The sequence below is a fragment of the Homarus americanus genome, unplaced genomic scaffold, assembly GCF_018991925.1.
Source record: "Homarus americanus isolate GMGI-L3 unplaced genomic scaffold, GMGI_Hamer_2.0 scaffold40856, whole genome shotgun sequence".
Taxonomy (NCBI): domain Eukaryota; kingdom Metazoa; phylum Arthropoda; class Malacostraca; order Decapoda; family Nephropidae; genus Homarus; species Homarus americanus.
In genome coordinates, this window is record NW_024734615.1 from 5,391,928 (window position 1) to 5,405,449 (window position 13,522).

The following is a 13,522-nucleotide window of genomic DNA, read 5'->3' on the forward strand; positions in this document are numbered from 1 at the left end:
AATGTGTGTATATATATATATATATATATATATATATATATATATATATATATATATATATATATATATATATATATATATATATATATATATATATATATATATTGGTACCCATAGCGGTCAATTGAACCCAGGAGGTCCCGCGTTAAGTGAAGACGTGATTGGAATAGCAGAACATATGGGATCAAACCCAGCCCGACCCCAAGCTCACTGGCGACAAATAACTGTAGTAAAAAATAACATCTTATTATGATGGTACATCTACAATTAATACTTAAGAGAAATACAGTGTGAATTAATGTCCATTCAAATAATGGACTCAACTCCCTCACACTACAGTACACAGCCAGCTAACAGATGGTCGGTCGGTCCCTCCCCACCCCACCAACCGTCCCAGGAGATGTGTGGGATAACCTCAAACTAAAGTTAGGAAAATATAATTGACATTGCTGGATTCCTTGTAAGACCAGGAATATTTTGAATATAAATGTCATATATTTTTCACAAAAGATCTTATACTTACACAGATTAAAGCATTTTATCTAAAAATTGTATGACAAAATATGTTGTTTATATTCAAATGATCACCAAATTATAAAATTCCAGCAATGTAAATTATATTCTGGCTGGATAATTTGTATGAATTTTATGAGCTAAAACAAAATATCTACAGTTAATAAAAAAATATATTCTTCAACATATCTGTCAATCAAAGTACCCACCTTGCCTTCCCCCTCTTCCATCAGCGTGGTCAGTCCCAACCTCCCCCACCCCCACAATCCTCCATTCAAGAGTTTTAACATTTAGTATTAATAATACCTCAGATTAAAGTTAGGATAATATAATTGACATTGCTGAATTCATTGTAAGACCAGGAATATTTTGAATATAAATGTCATATATTTTGGACAAAAGATAACATACTTACTCAGATTAAACATTTTATCTAAAAATTGTATGTTTAATGCAAAAAATATGTTGTTTATATTCAAAATGATCACCAAATTATAAGAATTCAGCAATGTAAATTATATTCTACGGGTAATTTGTATGAATTTAATGAGCTAAAACAAATATCTTCAGTTAAAAAAAAATAATTCTTCACCGGTAACAGATGGATTGGGTCGGTTGGTCCTCCCTCCCCCCACCCCCACCAACCGTCCCCAAGGAGATTGGGATAACCACTAAATTTTAATAAATAATACCTCAAACTAAAGTTAGGATAATATAATTGACATTGCTGGATTCATATAAGACCAGGAATATTTTGAATATAAATGTCATATATTTTGGACAAAGATAACTTCACACTCAGATTAAACATTTTATCTAAAAATTGTATGTTTAATGCAAAAAAATATGTTGTTTATATTCAAAATGATCACCAATTATAAATTCCAGCAATGTAAACTATATTCTGGCTGGGTAATTTGTATGAATTTATGAGCTAAAACAGGCAGTCAGGCAAGGTTGTAGAGTTGGGGTGGTCTGAATCTAAAATAGCTCTGAGCCGGACACTCACCGCGTTGCTGTGGAAAAATCCGCGTTAAGTGAAAGTTCAGCTGGCAAGGCACACGTATATGTAGCAGCGTTAAGTGAAAGCAGCGTTAATTAAGCGAGGTAATATATATATATATATATATATATATATATATATATATATATATATATATATATATATATATATATATATATATATATATATATATATATATATATATATATATATATATATACAGTGGGGTATGCTATAAGACGTAGTGGTTCAGAACCTCGTTAGTTATAGGATTAATCGGTTCAGGCCCAAATACAACCACTTAACACTGAAAAATTCTGTGGAAAATGTAAAAAATACGGTGCTATCTTACCTTAGTGTTATTCAGCATGCAGGTACTAAACACTGGCATCACTATCACTTCCACTGGGAGTCTTAGCTAAGGTCTCAAACAATTGTTTAGCCTTTAAATTATAGCTTCACTAATGTTACCACCTGCCATTTCTTTTCTCCTTTATCACACTAATAAATTTTCCATCTCTTCAATCACGTACACTTTGCTTTGCGCTAAGTCTAAGGATTCAACCCACTTGCAGTTTTAACTCCTCTTTATTCTTCAAAATCGTACATATAGTATGATTTAGCCATCCCATATTCATCACTAAGTTTCTTAATGCTTCCATTCAAGTTTCTTTAATTTCCTTTCTTAGTTTCAAGGTTATTAGCTTTCTCACTAGTTTGGAATGACTCATTGTTACAATTGTATACTTGTATAACAAAATAGTTATACAAATACGGCAATTTCCCATCAAAAGACGAAATTTCAGCAATAACAGTGGTGCACTGGCTACACAATGAGACAAAGATGACATGGTGAGCTCTTGTTGTGTAGAGCGGTACAACAATATTCATCGCCAGAAGCGAAATAATCCGTATTCATCGGCGTTAAGTTGTAGGAGTTGCATTAGTTATAGCATTCTCAATTTTATAGGTAAAACTTAGTTAGATTATAGGAATATTAATAGTAGGATCAGTTAGATTATAGCATACCCTGTATATATATATATATATATATATATATATATATATATATATATATATATATATATATATATATATATATATATATATATATATATATATATATATATATATATATATATATATATATATATATATATATATATATATATATATATATATATATATATATATATATATATATATATATATATATATATATATATATATATGCAAATAAATCACTGTAGAGGTGGCGTGATCTAGGTATATGCTGATAACCACAGGAAAGAAGAAAACACCAGAGTTCCCAAGACGACTTCATCGAACTCATCAAACTATGTATTAATTAAGGATTGCAAATTCGAATTCAATGGGGAATATTATGCTCAAAAATTTGGTATGGCAATGGGTAATCCACTCTCACCTGTATTAAGCAACCTATATATGGAATTCTTTGAAAAGAAACTATTAAATAATATTTTACCACCCTCAGCAGTCTGGTTTAGATATGTTGATGATGTATTATGTCTCTGGCCATGTAATGAGGACCTAAAAGCTTTCCTGCCACAACTTAACAACTTAGCCCCCTCGATCAAATTCACTGTGGAATTAGAGCATGACTATAAATTGCCATTCCTAGACTGTCTGATACACAGAATAGGTAACACTTTTAAGTTCAGTATTTATAGAAAACCAACTAATGTGTGTTCATACATTCATTATTATTCTGCCCACCATAATAAAGTCAAACAGTCAGTATTTTCAACAATGTTTTTACGTGCCTTGAGAATTTGCAGTCCGGAATTCATCGATGAGAAATACAAATATATATATAATATTGGCTCAAACCTTAAATACCCTAGATCTTTCATAGACAAATGCTTAAACATTACTAAGAAAACTTTTTATAGAACTGATCCCAAGCCCACCCATGACCATAAGAATATCTTAATATTACCATTTCACAAAAATTTCTCACACATTCCTGCACAGCTAAAAACCTGGAACGTCAATGTGGCATTTAAAAACTCATGCACTGTTAAACAAATGTTAATCAAGAACTCCACCAACAACAGAATTGGTTGCATTTATAAAGTTCCTTGCAAGGAATGTATTATGTTTTACTTAGGCCAGACAGGTAAAGATCTTGCAACTAGAATTAAACAACACAAATACAGTGTTAGGACAGGCCAGGAATCCAATGCTCTGTTTGTTCATTTGAGGGATAACAAGCATTGCATTGACTGGGATAATGCCTCCTCAATATTACCATGTAATTCAATTGATAGTAGGAACATCATAGAATCTAGTCTTATTAAACATACCGAAGCATTCAACATGAATTTGAGTTACGGCATGTACAAGCTGGACAATTTTGTAATTAAGATTTGTGATCAGGTGAGAAGGCCGGGTCACTTGACCATCTGACCTGACCACCAACCGTTGTGTGCTATTTAAAGATTAGTTGGGTCATTACCTAATACCTGACCATTGTGGACCTGGTCTCACCCTCCTCTGTATATATACACCTTGATTTGTATTACTCTCTCTAGTCTGTACTCACCCCTGAAGATGTGAATTTAACGAAAGCGCTTGGGAACTTCGTGTTTTCTTCTTTCCTTGTGGTTATCAGCATATATATATATATATATACAGTCAACCCTCACTTTACGCGGTCCCACATTCCGCGTTTCTACGTTTACGCGGTGCCCTGCCAGAACCCAGGATGCTCACATTCCGCGGTGGGTGTACCCCTTTACACGGGTGAAGTATAATTTCTCAGAGGGAAGAGCCAGCAGTGTAGTGTGAGAAGAGGGGGAAGGAGTCTGTCCATTATTTGAATGGACATTAACTTGGCGACTGTATTTCTCTATTTCTCTTAAGTATTAATTGTGTGCATGTACCATCATAAAATTAAGATGTTATTTTTACTAGAACATAGGTATTGTGTTGGAAAAGTGGAGTTTGGGGATCAGCTGGTCTCTATTTCATTTAATCCCATATGTTATGTTATTCACTTTACGCGTTTCTCACTTTCCGCGGTACCCTGTGGGTTACATTAACCGCGTAAAGTGAGGGTTGACTGTATATATATACAGTGGGGTATGCTATAACGAACGTAATTGGTTCCAGAACCTCGTTCGTTATAGCATTCGTTCATTATAGGATTAATCCTTTCCAGGCCCCCAAATACAACCACTTAACACTGAAAAAATTCTGTGGAAAATGTAAAAAATACGGTACTTTATCTTACCTTAGTGTTATTCAGCATGCAGGTACCCCTAAACACTGGCACATCACTATCACTTCCACTGGGAGTCTTGACTTTAAGGTCCTCAAACAATTGTTTAGCCTTCTCACAAATTATAGCTTCACTAATGTTACCACCTGCCATTTCTTTCTCCTTTATCCACACTAAGAGTAAATTTTCCATCTCTTCAATCACATTACACTTTGCTTTGCTAAGTCTAAAGATTCCCTTAGCCACTTGCACAGTTTTTAACTCCTCTTTATTCTTCAAAATCGTACATATAGTTGATTTAGCCATCCCATATTCATCACTAAGTTTCGCAATGCTTCTTCCATTCTCACGTTTCTTTACAATTTCTTTCTTAGTTTCAAGGGTTATTAGCTTTCTCACTCGCTTTGGACGACTCATTGTTACAATTGTATACTTGTATAACAAAATAGTTATACAAATAATGCGAATTTCCACATCAAAAGACGAAATTTCAACAATAACAGTGGTGCACTGGCTACAAAATGAGACAAAGATGGCGCCTGACGCTCTTGTTGTGGGTGGCGGTACAACAATATTCATGCGCCAGGCGAAATAGTCCCGTATTCATCCGCGTTCGTTGTAGGAGTTGCGTTCGTTATAGCATTCTCAATTTTATAGGTAAAACCGTTCGTTATAGGAATATTCGTAGTAGGATCCGTTCGTTATAGCATACCCCACTGTATGTATAAGGAACAATGCCTGAAGAGTGCAGCTTTGAGCAAAATTTCACTGCCCCCTAATATATATATATATATATATATATATATATATATATATATATATATATATATATATATATATATATATATATATATATATATATATATATATATATATATATATATATACATACAGTAATACCCCGATTTATGCGGTCAATTGAACCCACAGGGTACTGCGGAAAGTAAAATCCGCTTAAATGGAAGAACAGAACATATGGGATTAATTCCAATAGAAACTGGCCCGACCCCCAAACTCCACTTTTTGACGACACACAACTATGTTGTAGTAAAAATTTTATCTTAACTTTATGATGGTATGCACAAACAAGTAATATAGAAGAGGTTAGGTTAGGAAAACTAAAAGTTAGGTGTAACACTTAAGTTAGTAGAAGAGATGGGTTGACATACGGGGATGGAGGCTGGTTCCGAGGCAGAGGGCAGATTACTGGCCCTCAGGTGAATCACCATTACTAGTTGCATCACCATCACTATCAGTTACAGTTGTCAGGGCTCCCCTGACAAATCCCTCAAAGTCACCTTCACTGTCACTATCACTGGCTCTGGCTGGCTGTGGTGGGTTGCGGGCGAAGAACTCGGTCATGCTTTTTTGACGGCTAGTGTTGATGTTGTCTTGATACACCTTGATGTACGGCTCCATAGCCTGCACCAGCCGGGTATGGAAGACTTCATAGCGGTCATCGTCATTGTCGTTGGAAAGGAAGAGCTTCAATTTTTCTGCACACTCGATTGCACCCTTAATATGACTGTGCGTTAACTTGTGTTCTTCGGAGATTGACGCACCATCTTCCTCTTCACTGACGTGATCATCTTCCAACATCTCGTCGGCAGTCATTTCAGGATCTCTGATCACCTCCAGGATGTCTTCGTTGGTGGTCTCGGAGAAGCCTTCAGCTGTAATACTGTGCGCAGCTTCTCTTGCAAGGTCCAATGCCACTGTCACAGACTAAACCTCACCAGTCACAGGTTGACTCCTCCTCTCAGCTGGTGTGCCATGCAACACATGTCTCCATGCATGACGAATCGTAGCAATAGACAGCTGATCCCATGCCTCCACCAAGAAGTCTATAGCTTCTTTGACGTTAAATTTCTTCCAAAACTATTTGACGAGAACTTCTTGAGTCACCACCTCTTGTTCCTTGTCCTCGTCGCTTTTACTCTCGCTGTCGGTGTCACCCAGCTTACGCAACTCATCCTTGGTGTTGGTAGAGTCGTTCAGGAGCTTGAATTTCTTTGCCGAGTATGCAGCTTTAACATTGCAGATTAACTCCTGGTCCATGGGCTGGATTAATGACGTAGTGTTGGGAGGAAGGAAGACCACTTTTACGTTGGGGTGACGATCCATAAGTAGGGGCGAGTGTCCAGGTGCGTTGTCAAGGAGCAACAAAATATTGAATGGAACATTCTGTTGCTCGCAGAATTTCTTCACGTCAGGAACAAAACAGTTGTCAAACCAGAAGAGGGACAGAGAAGAGGACGGTTAGCCAGTGGACATTAAGCTTGTTCATGTCCATATTCTTGTAGGCGTGCGGCTTGTGGGCTGTGTGAATCACCGATAACTTTGGTTTACAGGTACCGAAGGCATTGGTGGTAAACAGGACGGTGATGCGTTCCTTCTGCAACTTCCGACCCCTTACCTTGCTGGCAGACTGGACAACGAAGGTCTTGGAAGGTAACTTTTTCCAGAAAAGACCAGATTCGTCCATGTTAAACACCTGGTCGTCAGTGTACTGTCCTTCCTCCATAATCTCACGTAAGAACGGAGGAAAATCTCTAGCCGCCACACGGTCAGCACTCGCTTCCTCACCACCAATGTTGATGTTGGTGATCTTGTTCTTCTTCTTAAACCTATGCAGCCAACCAGAGGAAGCATTGAAGGGTTTGGGCTCTGCAATTCCCAGCTTACGTGACACTGCTGCGTATAGCTCACGTGCGTACTCCTGCACTGAGCGCGTGTCCACCGCCATGTTGCGTCGCGCCTGACGAACCAAATAACTCACCAGCAAATTTTCCACTTTTGCCAGCACCCTGTTCTGGCAATACCTGATAGATGAAGCACCTGCAGACTTTGTGATTTTCATGTGCTCTTTGATCTTGGCTGCATCCTTCTTGATCGTGCGAATCGTAGATTCGTTGACGCCATGCTGGCGCGCGAGATCAACTTGCCGTGTTCCTTTCTCCAAATCTTGAACAATTTGGTACTTCACCTCGTAGTTTAAGGAACGTCGTGTCTTCTTTGGCTTAGTGCCGCTGGGTCCAGGTAAGGAAAGGTCTCTCTCTGGGGGCGGTGGTGGTCCGGCGGAAGCCATTTTACGGAACAATGGATGCGCGTTTACACGGTGTGGCCTTGAGGGATGAAACTGCCGCGGCTAGGTCAAGCATCGTCTCTCCTCCCTCCCTCCCTCCCCGGGGTGGTCACGTCATAATACTTTAAGCCAATTACAGCTAGCAGCAGAGGGGGGTAGGGATGCATGGCCAATCACAGTCCGATACGTCATATGACGTCAGTGATAACGCAACAAAGACACACACTGCGCAACCTTACCGCGCGGCTTGCCCAAGTGGAGGGAGGAGGAGGGAGAGGCAGGCAGGCGGGCAGGCGGGTGGCGCGTGGCGCGTGGGGAAAATCTAAAAATAGCGTCTCGAGCCGGACACTCACCGCGTATATGATGAAAAATTCCGCGTTAAGTGAAAGTTCAGCTCTGGCAAGGCACCGCGTATATGATAAAACGCGCTAAGTGAAACCGCGTTAGGCGGGGTAATACTGTGTATATATATATATATATATATATATATATATATATATATATATATATATATATATATATATATATATATATATATATATATATATATATATATATATATATATATATATATATATATATATATATATATATATATATATATATATATATACTTGATAAAATCACGGGAAAATGGAAACAACGGAGTACCTTAGCTTTACGTCTTTATTCCAGGAACATCTTCAGAGCAACTGGATTACATGGACAGAAGAGGCTTAAATATGCAGGGTGACCTAAAAACATGAGGTCAGGTCATAATGATGACATCCACTAATCCCCACACAACACACACGTGGGGAAGCTTAAGAGAAGGGTGGTGACGTGACTAGACAGGTCAGGTCAGAAAAAAGGGACCCACAAAATAACTATCATACATCAAGATCAAAGGTTTTCAAAGCATTTTTAACCTTGGGCCACTGACAAATAAATTTATGTAACATATTATCAGTTTTGAACTGACCATAAATTTGTTGTCAGTAAAACCAATTTTCTTGTGGTTACATAAATCATATATATATATATATATATATATATATATATATATATATATATATATATATATATATATATATATATATATATATATATATATATATATATATATATATATATATATATATATATATATATATATATATATATATATATATATATATATATTTTATACATACATCTCTCTCTCCCTTTTTTTTTTTTTTAATACTGTACAGGCATTAGCCCACCCGGGCACAGGTCATTTTACAATGATCCACATGAAGGCCTGGTGGGGGAATATAATAAAATAATAATCTAATTAAAAAGAAATATTAACAATTATAATAAAAATTACTAATAATACTGTAATAATATTAATAAAGATCCATAAAAAAAAGAAAAAAAGAAATCAAGAGTGATAAACGTTATATGTACAGTAAGTTGTGTTGTCAAAGTAAGAGAAACAATTGAGACCCTTTTACTGTATCTCTTACCACACACTTTCCTCCTGTCATGTTGTGAATATTAATGTAATGTTCATTTGAAAAAGACTATACTGTACAGTACTGTACCTCATTTCTGTTTTCTATCATTGTGGATTTTATTTTTTATTTTTACAGATTTTTTTTTTTTATAATTCATTGTATTGGATGTCCAAATTAATTCATTGTATTGGATTTCCAAATATTAATTTACAGTATTTATAATGAATTATTTAGACATTGTCTTAATATGACTTCTGACTACTAGTGTACAGTAGTGTAGTGAGAGAGAGTGCACAGGATGCTGTTGGGGCATCCCCCAGCCAGCTGCTTATCTAGTCTTTATCACCATTGCATCCTTTGTGAAGAGAGTTACCATTTCTCAGTATGTTCAACGAATCTCTCATAAAGACTTAAAATATACTAAAACTGTATAACCAGAAAATTTCATAGATATATGTAGTCTAATTTATTATCAATTATTTACTGGTAAGAAAAGGTTAGATACGACATGCAAGGGAGAAATAGTTAAGTTTGTCAGTGGCACTTCTTTCAGTATCCTCTGTTTGCTACTCATAAGTCGTACGAGTTAGCCACGGTGGAGAGAGAAACACAGACATTTGAAAAATGACATTTTTAATTAAGAATGGCTAATAGACAAAAGAAAGCCATCTTGATTCTATCTGTGATTGTGCCATTGGCAATTGCATTTTGTATTTTGATTATCATATTAATGGTGTTTCCAAACATAGACATGAGAAGAGTTGGGCAAGTTGGTGTTAACCCAGGGACAGCAACCCAGATGATGATTGATAAGAAAAAAGAAGACCGGGAGCAGGTGGTCCCCAGTTCAGTGAAAACAAGTAACAGTGTACTGTTGATCTTAGGGCTCATCATAGCTTGTGGAATCTTTGTGTTTTTAATTGTGATCGTTGTTGTGGTATGCATATGGGCCAGACAAACTCAAGGGTACATTATTGGAGGTAAGCCACTCTGTACAAGCTCTTCAATAATTGCCAGAAATGAGGCATGCCAGTTAACACACCACAGTCAGCACCAAAGCAAATTTCCTGAAGAGAGGCATAGGAAAGATGAGATCAAAGGTTTACCCAAGAAAGACGACGAAAAACTTACGACTTTGGTAAATTTACCTTCTCCACAAGTGAAGACTATAGCCATATCTTCTCAGGTCAGTTGCCCAGACTTAAGTGAAGGAACCATAAATCCCAATCCATATCATGTTATTGGTGAATTAAAGGAGCTGGAGAGGAGTCAAACAGCACAGTCTCAAAATTATGGTACCCTTAGCCGCTCACACCTCTTAAGTTCTGTGGATGAAGACGGTTATCACATTGACAACCTTGGTTTTGACTTTAATGAAGATACGGTTCAGGAAGAATTTTATCCATCTTTTAATGAGTCTGAATATCAAGATATAGATCCTCTAGATTCCAACACTCAAGGTGCCTTGTACAAGAATGAAGCATCTGCCAGTTATCAGCCAGGTCCATTGTCATCATCTGACATAGAAAAAGAATCTTCAAATCAGGAAAGTCCCCTAAAGAGGCAATTATCTAAGCAAGATTCATTTCAAGGTCTTCCTCCATTTCAGTCATTTGATAAATATCTGACATTAGTGAGAATAGACTCCACTACTAGTATTGAATCTTGTACTCTAGAAGAAACAAAAAAGGAGTGGGAGAGTATTGAAGAAGAAGATGAGGAAAACCTAAATGTAGTAGAAGAAAAAGATTAGCAATAATATTAATTTTTTCTTCAAAAAGCATCCAAAGCATCACTTAAAAATTACATTGATATCATAAGCCATCCATCTGGTCTTTAGGACTGTTTCAGAAAAACTTTTTTGTTTTGGTGTGGTTGAATTATTAATTACATCTCAGATGCCTTCAGAGAACTCCAAGAGAACTTCAGTGGAGAGTCTTAGAAGGCCCTCTATTGAAAGTCTGAAAAGTGCTTCCCTAGAGAGTGGAAGAAGATCCAGCATTGAGAAACAAGACAGTGCATCAGGACAAACTGATAAGTCAGAGAAGGGAGAACTTCCAGATTCGTACATCCAGAGCAAATTCAGTAGAAAAGGTTCTCGTCAGTATCGTAATGCTGGGTGGAAGTCACCACAAAACATTCTTTCAAGGAATAATTCAAGTTCATCCGTCAAAAGCAATATCTCAGACAAAGTTCAGGTTGAAAACTCAAAACAAGAACCCCAGGAAGTGGTAGCCCAGATGTCACCATCAGAACGACAGGCTTATGTTCAACAGAAATTTGTGGACATTACCAACATTCTTCAAGCTGCTGGCATTGCTGAAGATATTCTTCAAGAGATTAAAAATCAGTATTAGACATTTATATTTTCTCTCATTATTAGTTTTGCTTTCACTAAGCATATAAAATAAGTTTTTTTTTATCTGACACTATCAGAATTCTTTGTAATGTGTTGCATCATGTTAATGATTATTCAATTGCTCTGTAAATTTTAGGAAAATTATTAGATCGTATTAACATTTTTCTATCCATAGGTAAAATAATGATACTGTACAACATTACTGATTTTGTAACTAAAGTTAGATTGTTAATCCACTAGATTACTGTAAGTGATTTTATGTTAGAACAATATGTCAACACAAACTTTATCACAGTAACATCCTGTGCCAGCTTATTAATCCAGCACTCTCTTACATCTGGACAGGATGTAACGCCAGTGACCGTTGATATTCACTCCTAGAAGGTTGTGCTACTACATAGTTCAACACCTCTTTGTCATTTTTCAGATTCAAAGATCACTGAGTAGGCTATTAGTGATTACATATTAAGGAACTTGCAGTATATCACTTCATTATCAAAGTGGTAATGTATAGTGAAGAAATATAATTCTCCAAGTGCAGTATTTAAATTTGATCCATTTACCATGGCACAGCAAGTGAAAGTCAATCAGTTGCAGGCTAGAGATAACTTTCGTCTTTTTGTAATATTACTTCTTACTGCAGTTTACCCATTATTTGTAACATCATTCTATGCCCTGTACATCTTCATCTTGCTGCCAGTTCTGGTACATGGGAAGTATTCTTTACAAGATGCACACAAAGATGGATGGTATCATTACTACTGGCTGTTTGTTGCATTCCTTTGGATTTTGCTGTGTGCGCTGATATTACCATGCTTCAGGGACAAGACGGTGAAAACTTTACAAACTATTGGTATGGATATTCGTGAAAGTCCTCCATACCCCACAAAACCAAATGCTGTTCAACCTTATGTACAAATTGAAGAAGTTAATGAAAAGCAGCGTTGCAGTATTCTAACAGATAAATCGCAGAATTCTAGTGATAGTATTGCAAAGTTGTCATGTAATGATAAAGCAGAGAAAGAGAGCCTTGAGAAATTCAGGGAAAGCCTTCAAGGATCATGCACATCACTCAATGAGAGAAAGAAAATAACTCAGTCTGGGGAATTTTTGAATGACTTTATTGGTTCAGTAGGATCAGATGAGTTAAAGGAAAAAGAAATAGAATGTGAAGTTCATGCTGAAGAAAATAAAGATTCCCACAAACAGAACAATGAAGACGTTGATCATCAAGGTATAATGGACAAAGATAATGAAGATAAAAGTGATGTTAGTGAAGACAGCAACACTGAGGATGAAGATAATATTCCCAGTGACAAGGAAGAAAAAGAAAATATGCCTCAAGATAAAAACAAACAAATTCAAGAAACCATGGACAAGAAAAAAGATGAAAAACCAACTGAAGATTTGACAGAAGCTGCAAGTGTTGAACCTATTAATGCAGTACAGAAGGTGAAGCAACAAGAGACTACACCCTTGCAAGTTGCAGATGCTAATATCATGGAAAGTAAACCCTCAGAACTTGAGGAAGGAATTTTGGAACTGAATGAAGAAGTTGCCCCTTTACGACAGAAGGCCAGACCAACTATTGACACATCACGAGCAAGTGGTTACTATGAGTGTAGTATGCCAACTCCAAAGTCTGCTGATAGCACAAGGCCAGAAAGCAATATGGTGTTCCTTTATGTGAACCCAGATATTGCATCCACTGAAGAAAGTATCCAAGTTGAACATGAAGGAGAGGTGCAGAATGCAGAAAACTAATAGTACTAAGATTTTATGAAATAAAATTTGAAAATGAACCTGCCAGATTTGAGGAACACTTTTATTTAGTAAAAAATAAGAATTTTTGCCTACT

The 13,522-nt window shown here is 36.5% G+C and overlaps 1 protein-coding gene across 1 annotated transcript in view; it reads left to right on the forward strand.

Annotated features, from left to right (window-relative positions):
* The window catches only part of LOC121870391 (mediator of RNA polymerase II transcription subunit 16-like), a gene marked incomplete in the record, with an annotated part of 168,675 nt that overhangs the window by 141,630 nt on the left and 13,523 nt on the right, over positions 1 to 13,522 (forward strand).